Below are 10,456 nucleotides of genomic sequence, written 5' to 3'. Positions count from 1 at the left end.
CATGGACAAAAGGAACACCTATGTGAGAATGCTGTTCATTGACTACAGCTCAGCGTTTAACACCATAGCGCCCTCAAAGCTCATCACTAAGCTAAGGCTCCTGGGACTAAACACCTCCCTCTGCAACTGGATCCTGGACTTCCTGACGGGCCACCCCCAGGTGGTGAGGGTAGGTAGCAACACATCTGCCACGCTGATCCTCAACACTGGAGCTCCCCAGGGGTGCGTGCTTAGTCCCCTCCTGTACTCCCTGCAAACTCATGACTACATGGCCAAGCACGACTCCAACACCATCATTAAGTTTGCAGATGACACAACCCCTGTAGGCCTGATCACAGACAACAACGAGACAGTCTATAGGGAGGAGGTCAGAGACCTGGCCGTGTGGTGCCAGAATAACAACCTATCCCTCAACGTAACCAAGACTAAAGAGATGATTGTGGACTACAGGAAAAGGAGGACCGAGCACGCCCCCATTCTCATCGACGGGGCTGTAGTGGAGCAGGTTGTGAGCTTCAAGTTCCTCGGTGTCCACATCAACAACAAACTAGAATGGTCCAAACACACCAAGACAGTCATGAAGAGGGCACGACAAAGCCAATTCCCCCTCAGGAATCTAAAAAGATTTGGCATGGGGTCCTGAGATCCTCAGAAGGTTCTACAGCTGCAACATCGAGAGCATCCTGACCGGTTGCATCACTGCCTGGTACGGGAATTGCTCGGCCGCTGACCGCAAGGCACTACAGAGGGTAGTGCGTACGGCCTGACTAACCGTTGTCTGTATGTAGCCTCGCTACTTTTATAGTCTCGCTACTGTATATATCCTGTCTTTTTACTGTTGTTTCATTTCTTTACTTACAGTGCCTTGCGAAAGTATTCGGCCCCCTTGAACTTTGCGACCTTTTGCCACATTTCAGGCTTCAAACATAAAGATATAAAACTGTATTTTTTTGAGAAGAATCAACAACAAGTGGGACACAAACTCGACCTGCCCCCTCTGCCCAGCTCCAGCGACTCTCAGGCATATAATGACAGGTTGCAAGACCAGCCTCTCACAAGGCCGTTACACCTGGAGGCACAATCAGGTCCTCAAGAGCCTGGCTGCAGCACTTGAGACCAAGAGGAGTGCAACCAATTCATTACCTCCAAAAACAAGCAATCCTGTCAAAACAACAACATTCATCCGGGAGGGACAGAAAAGGCCCAAGTATCCTCCTACAAAGCCAGAAACTGGACACCTAGCCATGGCCCGGGACTGGAAGATGCTTGTCGATATTGGCCAGCAACTAATTTTTCCACCTGAGATTGCTCCTACCAACCTTAGGCCAGACATGGTACTCTGGTCCCCTTCACGAAAGGCTGTGTACATCATAGAGCTCACAGTCCCGTGGGAAAACTCTGTTGAAGAGGCCTACGAGCGTAAGAAACTGCGTTACACAGAGTTGGCAGCAGACGCAACTCAGCGTGGCTGGAATGCAAAAGTCTGGCCAGTTGAAGTGGGATGCAGAGGATTCGTGGCTTCTTCCACCATCAGGTTGCTGAAAGAACTTGGAATCCATGGACAGGCTCTGCGGCAGACCGTCAGAGCAGTTTCTCAAGCAGCTGAAAGAGGCAGCCAGTGGATCTGGATTAAACGGAAGGACCCTTGCTGGGCTATAACTTCATGACCCCCCACCCCCACCTGAGAACCCAATTCAGATCCCTCCAACTTGAGGAGGGCATATGAGGTATGCGGTCAGCTGTCGGACTGGCTCAGGGAAGAGGACGCCCCTGCCTTGCATAGTCCCGTGGGACATCTTAATTGGGCATGGGACACAAGCTAAGGCTTGATCACCCTTTAGCTGGCCACCTTTGATGAGAGTGTTTAGTGATTAAAGGCCGAAACACCCACTGATTCGAAGGCACACTACTGAGGATGTGTCCCAAAATTGACATCTTAACCCAGTCTAAGAAATAAACCTCCCATGCCACTCTGTCAACATCACGGCAAATCTCATGCGAGTGCATTCCATCTATTGGCACAATGGACAGTTAACATCTCGTCCCGTGTTTTATGATTCTGAAGTGGAACGACATTTATTGGATATTTCAAACTTTTTTAACAAATCAAAAACTGAAAAATTGGGCGTGCAAAATGATTCAGCCCCCTTAAGTTAATACTTTGTAGCGCCACCTTTTGCTGCGATTACAGCTGTAAGTCGCTTGGGGTATGTCTCTATCAGTTTTGCACATCGAGAGACTGAATTTTTTTCCCATTCCTCCTTGCAAAACAGCTCGAGCTCAGTGAGGTTGGATGGAGAGCATTTGTGAACAGCAGTTTTCAGTTCTTTCCACAGATTCTCGATTGGATTCAGGTCTGGACTTTGACTTGGCCATTCTAACACCTGGATATGTTTATTTTTGAACCATTCCATTGTAGATTTTGCTTTATGTATTGGATCATTGTCTTGTTGGAAGACAAATCTCCGTCCCAGTCTCAGGTCTTTTGCAGACTCCATCAGGTTTTCTTCCAGAATGGTCCTGTATTTGGCACCATCCATCTTCCCATCAATTTTAACCATCTTCCCTGTCCCTGCTGAAGAAAAGCAGGCCCAAACCATGATGCTGCCAACACCATGTTTGACAGTGGGGATGGTGTGTTCAGGGTGATGAGCTGTGTTGCTTTTACGCCAAACATAACGTTTTGCATTGTTGCCAAAAAGTTCAATTTTGGTTTCATCTGACCAGAGCACCTTCTTCCACATGTTTGGTGTGTCTCCCAGGTGGCTTGTGGCAAACTTTAAACGACACTTTTTATGGATATCTTTAAGAAATGGCTTTCTTCTTGCCACTCTTCCATAAAGGCCAGATTTGTGCAATATACGACTGATTGTTGTCCTATGGACAGAGTCTCCCACCTCAGCTGTAGATCTCTGCAGTTCATCCAGAGTGATCATGGGCCTCTTGGCTGCATCTCTGATCAGTCTTCTCCTTGTATGAGCTGAAAGTTTAGAGGGACGGCCAGGTCTTGGTAGATTTGCGGTGGTCTGATACTCCTTCCATTTCAATATTATCGCTTGCACAGTGCTCCTTGGGATGTTTAAAGCTTGGGAAATCTTTTTGTATCCAAATACGGCTTTAAACTTCTTCACAACAGTATCTCGGACCTGCCTGGTGTGTTCCTTGTTCTTCATGATGCTCTCTGCGCTTTTAACGGACCTCTGAGACTATCACAGTGCAGGTGCATTTATACGGAGACTTGATTACACACAGGTGGATTGTATTTATCATCATTAGTCATTTAGGTCAACATTGGATCATTCAGAGATCCTCACTGAACTTCTGGAGAGAGTTTGCTGCACTGAAAGTAAAGGGGCTGAATAATTTTGCACACCCAATTTTTCAGTTTTTGATTTGTTAAAAAAGTTTGAAATATCCAATAAATGTCGTTCCACTTCATGATTGTGTCCCACTTGTTGTTGATTCTTCTAAAAAAAATACAGTTTTATATCTTTATGTTTGAAGCCTGAAATGTGGCAAAAGGTCGCAAAGTTCAAGGGGTCCGAATACTTTCGCAAGGCACTGTACCTATTGTTCACCTAACACCTTTTTTGCGCTATTGGTTAGAGCCTGTAAGTAAGCATTTCACTGTAACGTCGACACCTGTTGTATTCGGCATTTCACTGTGAGGTCTACTACACCTGTTGTATTCGGCGCACGTGACAAATAAACTTTGATTTGATTTGAAGATCGTACTTTTTGGAGAAATGTCCTCTGTTCTGATGAAACAAAAATAGAACTGTTTGGCCATAATGACCATCGTTATGTTTGGAGGAAAAAGGGGGAGGCTTGCAAGCCGAAGAACACCATCCCAACCGTGAAGCACGGGGGTGGCAGCATCATGTTTTGGGGGTGCTTTGCTGCAGGAGGGACTTGTGCACTTCACAAAATAGATGGCTTCATGAGGTAGGAAAATTATGTGGATATATTGAAGGAACATCTCAAGACATGAGTCAGGAAGTTAAAGTTAAAGTTTGGTCGCAAATGGGTCTTCCAAATGGACAATGACCCCAAGCATTCTTCCAAAGTTGTGGCAAAATGGCTTAAGGACAATAAAGTCAAGGTATTGGAGTGGCCATCACAAAGCCCTGACCTCAACCCTATAGAAAATTTGTGGGCAGAACTGAAAAAACATGATCGAGCAAGGAAGCCTACAAACCTGACTCAGTTACACCAGCTCTGTCAGGAGAAATGGGCCAAAATTCACCCAATTTATTGTGGGAAGCTTGTGGAAGGCTACCCGAAACGTTTGACCCAAGTTAAACAATTTAAAGGCAATGATACTAATTGAGTGTATGTAAACTTTTGACACACGGGGAATGTGATGAAATTAATAAAAGCTGAAATAAATAATTCTCTCTACTATTATTCTGACATTTCACATTCTTAAAATAAAGTGGTGATCCTAACTGACCTAAAACAGGGAATTTTTACTAGGATTAAAAGTCAGGAATTGTGAAAAACTGAGTTTAAATGTTTTTGGCTGAGGTGTATGTAGACTTCTGACTTCAACTGTATGTTGTAGGGGGCAGTTAGGGTGTAGGGGGCAGTTAGGGGGCAGTTAGGGTGTAGGGGGCAGTTAGGGTGTAGGGGGCAGTTAGGGGGCAGTTAGGGTGTAGGGGGCAGTTAGGGTGTAGGGGGCAGCTAGGGTGTAGTTAGGGTCTAAGGTGTATGTAGTTAGGGTGTAGGGGACAGTTATGGGGCAGTTAGGGTCTAAGGTATATGTAGTTAGGGTGTAGGGGGCAGTTAGGGGGCAGTTAGGGTCTAAGGTGTATGTAGTTAGGGTGTAGGGGGCAGTTAGGGTCTAAGGTGTATGTAGTTAGGCGTGTAGGGGTCAGTTAGTGGCAGTTAGGGGGCAGTTAGGGTCAGTTAGGGGGCAGTTAGGGTCAGTTAGGGTCAGTTAGGGGGTAGTTAGGGGGTAGTTAGGGTCAGTTAGGGGGCAGTTAGGGTCAGTTAGGGGGTAGTTAGGGGGTAGTTAGGGGGCAGTTAGGGGGCAGTTAGGGTCTAAGGTGTATGTAGTTAGGGTGTAGGGGGCAGTTAGTGGCAGTTAGGGGGCAGTTAGGGGTCAGTTAGGGGGCAGTTAGGGGGTAGTTAGGGGGTATGTAAACTTCGCTCTTCAACTGTAGCCTCTATAATGCATTCTAATAGGTCATAATTTTCACACAAGGGAAAGTTTATGCCAGAGACATTTTTCGTGGCCAATGTTTTTTTGTGTTGTGTTTGTGTGTGTGCGTGTGTTCACATGCGCTCTGTGTGTGTGTGTGTGTGTGTGTGTGTGTGTTCACATGCGCTCTGTGTGTGTGTTTTCTTGCGTTGTGTGCACGGGCACGGATCATCACGTGCGTGTGCATGACAGGCGGTAGGCCTGGATTTTAGAGAAACTCCCCCCTGTCAGCAGGCTAATGAGAGCAGTAGTCCGGCCTGAACAACAACCAGGCACGCTCCTTCCACCCGGGGAGCCCATTCACTCTGCCTAACATGAATATTTCATCTCTCCAGCGAGGCCCTCCCAACCGCCAGGCCGCAACAGCCTGCAGACCTGCCGAAAGTGGTCTGAGGCGCCCGGCTACACTCCCCATCTGCCGCGGGGAGGCCAGGGGGAGGCCGGGGGAGGCGGAGGACGAGACCACGGGAGGTGTGAGGAGAACATTACAGAGGTCAATTTTGGAAGACGGGGTGAAATATGATCGCGAGTCAAAACAAAGGGCGAGGGGGGTACCTCTAGTCCCCACACCCCAACAGCAAGCCCCACCCCTACCTATACCCTAACAATAACCCCCATTCCAGTAAGATGCCAAACCCGCTTCAATAACTTTTCTAAGAGTTTATCTTGTATGATGGCCCATGATAATGCAAATCCAACTTCTATCCCCTGGCCATAAGACTGTTAAATGGCTAACTTCTATCCCCTGGCCATAAGACTGTTAAATGGCTAACTTCTATCCCCTGGCCATAAGACTGTTAAATGGCTAACTTCTATCCCCTGGCCATAAGACTGTTAAATGGCTAACTTCTATCCCCTGGCCATAAGACTGTTAAATGGCTAACTTCTATCCCCTGGCCATAAGACTGATAAATGGCTAACTAGATGTTTTCAAAACCAATTGGTAGATTTAAAAAAATACTCTGCTTTTGTATATTATTTAAGGTTAGATTAAGTTTAGGCATTAAATGCTAATTCTGAAGGTTAGACATGCAGATGCTTACGCCCGTCCACAACGCCCTAACCGACGTTTAGGTGAAGGTAACAGCACTTACTGTTGCCTCTAGACATAATATAGTAGTGTGAGCGGTGCAGTAGAGCATAATAATGGAGAATTTATCACTGTAAACTGTTCTGTTCCTGCCTAATAGTTGATCAATTAGCCCGCTACCACAGATAACATTGGTCTAATGAGCCGTCAGGCTACTTTAAACTACAATATAACTTAAATTCCCTAAAGTGTAATGAGATATGAGCTAATTTTGGCGAACGTGGTCGAAACCTGGTGTTAGGTGTCACCCACATCACCCACAACATGTCTCCCACCTCTCTACCCCATGTCACCACCGTAGCTGGGGTGGACGGGGTTAATGATAGGCTCGAGAAATAGAACAGGGGGTGGATTTGTATAGTCAGCCCACTGTTCCCGGTACCTCAGACAGGCAGATCCTGTTGTTCCCGGTACCTCAGACAGGCAGATCCTGTTGTTCCCGGTACCTCAGACAGGCAGATCCTGTTGTTCCCGGTACCTCAAACAGGCAGACCTTGTTGTTCCCTGAACCTCAGACAGGCAGATCCTGTTGTTCCCTGAACCTCAGACAGGCAGATCCTGTTGTTCCCTGAACCTCAGACAGGCAGATCCTGTTGTTCCCTGAACCTCAGACAGGCAGACCCTGTTGTTCCCGATACCTCAGACAGGCAGATCCTGTTGTTCCCGGTACCTCAGACAGGCAGATCCTGTTGTTCCCTGTACCTCAGACAGGCAGATCCTGTTGTTCCCGGTACCTCAGACAGGCAGACCCTGTTGTTCCCTGAACCTCAGACAGGCAGACCCTGTTGTTCCCGGTACCTCAGACAGGCAGATCCTGTTGTTCCCGGTACCTCAGACAGGCAGATCCTGTTGTTCCCGGTACCTCAGACAGGCAGATCCTGTTGTTCCCGGTACCTCAGACAGGCAGACCTTGTTGTTCCCGGTACCTCAGACAGGCAGATCCTGTTGTTCCCGGTACCTCAGACAGGCAGATCCTGTTGTTCCCGGTACCTCAGACAGGCAGATCCTGTTGTTCTCTGTACCTCAGACAGGCAGATCCTGTTGTTCCCGGTACCTCAGACAGGCAGATCCTGTTGTTCCCGGTACCTCAGACAGGCAGATCCTGTTGTTCCCTGTACCTCAGACAGGCAGATCCTGTTGTTCCCGGTACCTCAGACAGGCAGATCCTGTTGTTCTCTGTACCTCAGACAGGCAGATCCTGTTGTTCCCGGTACCTCAGACAGGCAGATCCTGTTGTTCCCGGTACCTCAGACAGGCAGACCCTGTTGTTCCCTGTACCTCAGACAGGCAGATCCTGTTGTTCCCTGAACCTCAGACAGGCAGACCCTGTTGTTCCCTGAACCTCAGACAGGCAGATCCTGTTGTTCCCGGTACCTCAGGCAGGCAGACCCTGTTGTTCCCGGTACCTCAGACAGGCAGACCCTGTTGTTCCCGGTACCTCAGACAGGCAGATCCTGTTGTTCCCGGTACTTCAGACAGGCAGACCCTGTTGTTCCCTGTACCTCAGACAGGCAGATCCTGTTGTTCCCTGTACCTCAGACAGGCAGACCTTGTTGTTCCCTGGACCTCAGACAGGCAGACCTTGTTGTTCCCTGAACCTCAGACAGGCAGACCTTGTTGTTCCCTGAACCTCAGACAGGCAGATCCTGTTGTTCCGTGAACCTCAGACAGGCAGATCCTGTTGTTCCCTGTACCTCAGACAGGCAGACCCTGTTGTTCCCTGAACCTCAGACAGGCAGACCCTGTTGTTCCCTGTACCTCAGACAGGCAGACCCTGTTGTTCCTTGAACCTCAGACAGGCAGACCCTGTTGTTCCCTGTACCTCAGACAGGCAGATCCTGTTGTTCCCTGGACCTCAGACAGGCAGATCCTGTTGTTCCCGGTACCTCAGGCAGGCAGACCCTGTTGTTCCCGGTACCTCAGACAGGCAGACCCTGTTGTTCCCGGTACCTCAGACAGGCAGATCCTGTTGTTCCCGGTACTTCAGACAGGCAGACCCTGTTGTTCCCTGTACCTCAGACAGGCAGATCCTGTTGTTCCCTGTACCTCAGACAGGCAGACCTTGTTGTTCCCTGGACCTCAGACAGGCAGATCCTGTTGTTCCCTGAACCTCTGTGATATTGTCTATTGTGTGAAAAGTGGAATCATTTGATTGTTTAACGAGTCTTTAATTAAAAGAGAGTTGAGAAGGAGATGCAAACATTGCAGGTGTGCTTGCCTGGGCGGCTGGCCGGTGTCGTGTGGTTGGCAAGGTCCTCTCTAGCTCGGCTCCATTCCACCGCAACCAAGAGAAAGGAGCCGTCTCAGACCCCTGCTCTGAACTCCGGTGAAGGAACCGTTGTGCCGTTTATCCTAATGGACCATGATTTGTTGTTGGAGATCATTCTCAGCAGGTAGGTCTGTTCACGGTCCAATTAACGAATTAGGCTCCTCAGTTGGGTAATAAGGCCTGGCACACCTGCAATCAATCTTTGATGCAAAGCAGCTAAACCAATATTTAAAAAAAGCTAAAGAACACGATAAATATTCAAATCATAAAACAACATTAATTGAAAAAAACTTAAATGGAAATTAATTTAATCCAGTTGAAGGAAAATATATATATTTTACATTTCTCCTTTATTTAACCGGGTAGACCAGATCACCTTTATTTAACCAGGTAGACCAGATCACCTTTATTTAACCAGGTAGACCAGGTCTCCTTTATTTAACCAGGTAGACCAGATCACCTTTATTTAACCAGGTAGACCAGGTCTCCTTTATTTAAACAGGTAGACCAGATCACCTTTATTTAACCAGGTAGACCAGGTCTCCTTTATTTAACCAGGTAGACCAGGTCTCCTTTATTTAACCAGGTAGACCAGATCACCTTTATTTAACCAGGTAGACCAGATCACCTTTATTTAAACAGGTAGGCCAGTTGAGAACAAGTTCTCATTTACAACTGTGACCTGGCCAAGATAAAGCAAAGCAGTGCGACACAAACAACAACACAGAGTTACACATGGCGTTAACAAACATACAGCCAATAACACAATAGAGTGAAGTCTATATACAGTGTGTGCAAATGGCGTGAGGAGGTAAGGCAATAAATAGGCCATAGTAGTGAAGTAATTACAGTTAAGAGCAGAAAGTAAATAAAAACAATATGGGGATGAGGTAGGTAGATTGGATGGGCTATTTACAGATGGACTATGTACAGCTGCAGTGATCGGTTAGCTGCTCTGTCTCTCTCTCTCTCTCTCTGTCTCTCTCTCTCTCTCTCTCTGTCTCTCTCTCTCTCTCTCTCTGTCTCTCTCTCTGTCTCTGTCTCTCTCTCTCTCTGTCTCTCTCTGTCTCTCTCTCTGTTCTCTGTCTCTCTCTTTGTCTCTCTCTGTCACTCTCTGTCTCTCTCTGTCTCTCTGTCTCTGTCTCATGTGAGTAGTGGGGTCATAATGAAGTCGGCCTATTTGAATCATACATGCAAGATTAGTTGAATCAACTAACGAATTTCAAGAGGAATGTGCTGATGATTTAAAGTTTTTAAGTACATTGAAGTACATTTAATTTGATTCTCTTTTTTTTAAATGCACTTTCCTCTCTAGTGTAATCTGATCTTGAATTGAAGCATGAGAATATTCACTCGCTATTCGTTTGTGGTGACATGATGATCAAATGTTTTGACAAATCAAAAATATTCCCACTCATAATGTAGACTAGCCTGTATCTGCCAGCTGTAAAAATGTGCCTTTTCCCCCACCAGTGGGTGTTTCCACCAGATCGTGTTGCAGATTTAAAGGAGTAGTGCACAAATTGCCCTTTTTTTTCGCTTCAAGCAAAACTAAACAAAACACAGAAATCTGGTCTGTTTGATGCGTCATATGATTGATGCAAGATTTCTATATTTTTGGAAAGTTACATATCTTGAAAACTCGATCGCTGGCATGGAAAACATGTGAGGACTATGTCAACAATGGACGAATAAAATACCAAACGATAGTTTTTTCAGGTGTAGTTTTCCTTTAAGTTTTCCTCATCCGAATGAATATCGTTAGCCTAATTTAAACTGCATGGTTTCCATAGTCGTAGTGGGAGGAAGTTTACTTCCATATGATGGTTATTATATCAATACTAATATATGATGGTTATTATATCAATACTAATATATGACGGTTAATATATCA

Source organism: Oncorhynchus clarkii, chromosome 14, assembly GCF_045791955.1.
Source record: "Oncorhynchus clarkii lewisi isolate Uvic-CL-2024 chromosome 14, UVic_Ocla_1.0, whole genome shotgun sequence".
Lineage (NCBI taxonomy): Eukaryota > Metazoa > Chordata > Actinopteri > Salmoniformes > Salmonidae > Oncorhynchus > Oncorhynchus clarkii.
This window is presented reverse-complemented; position numbering follows the sequence as displayed.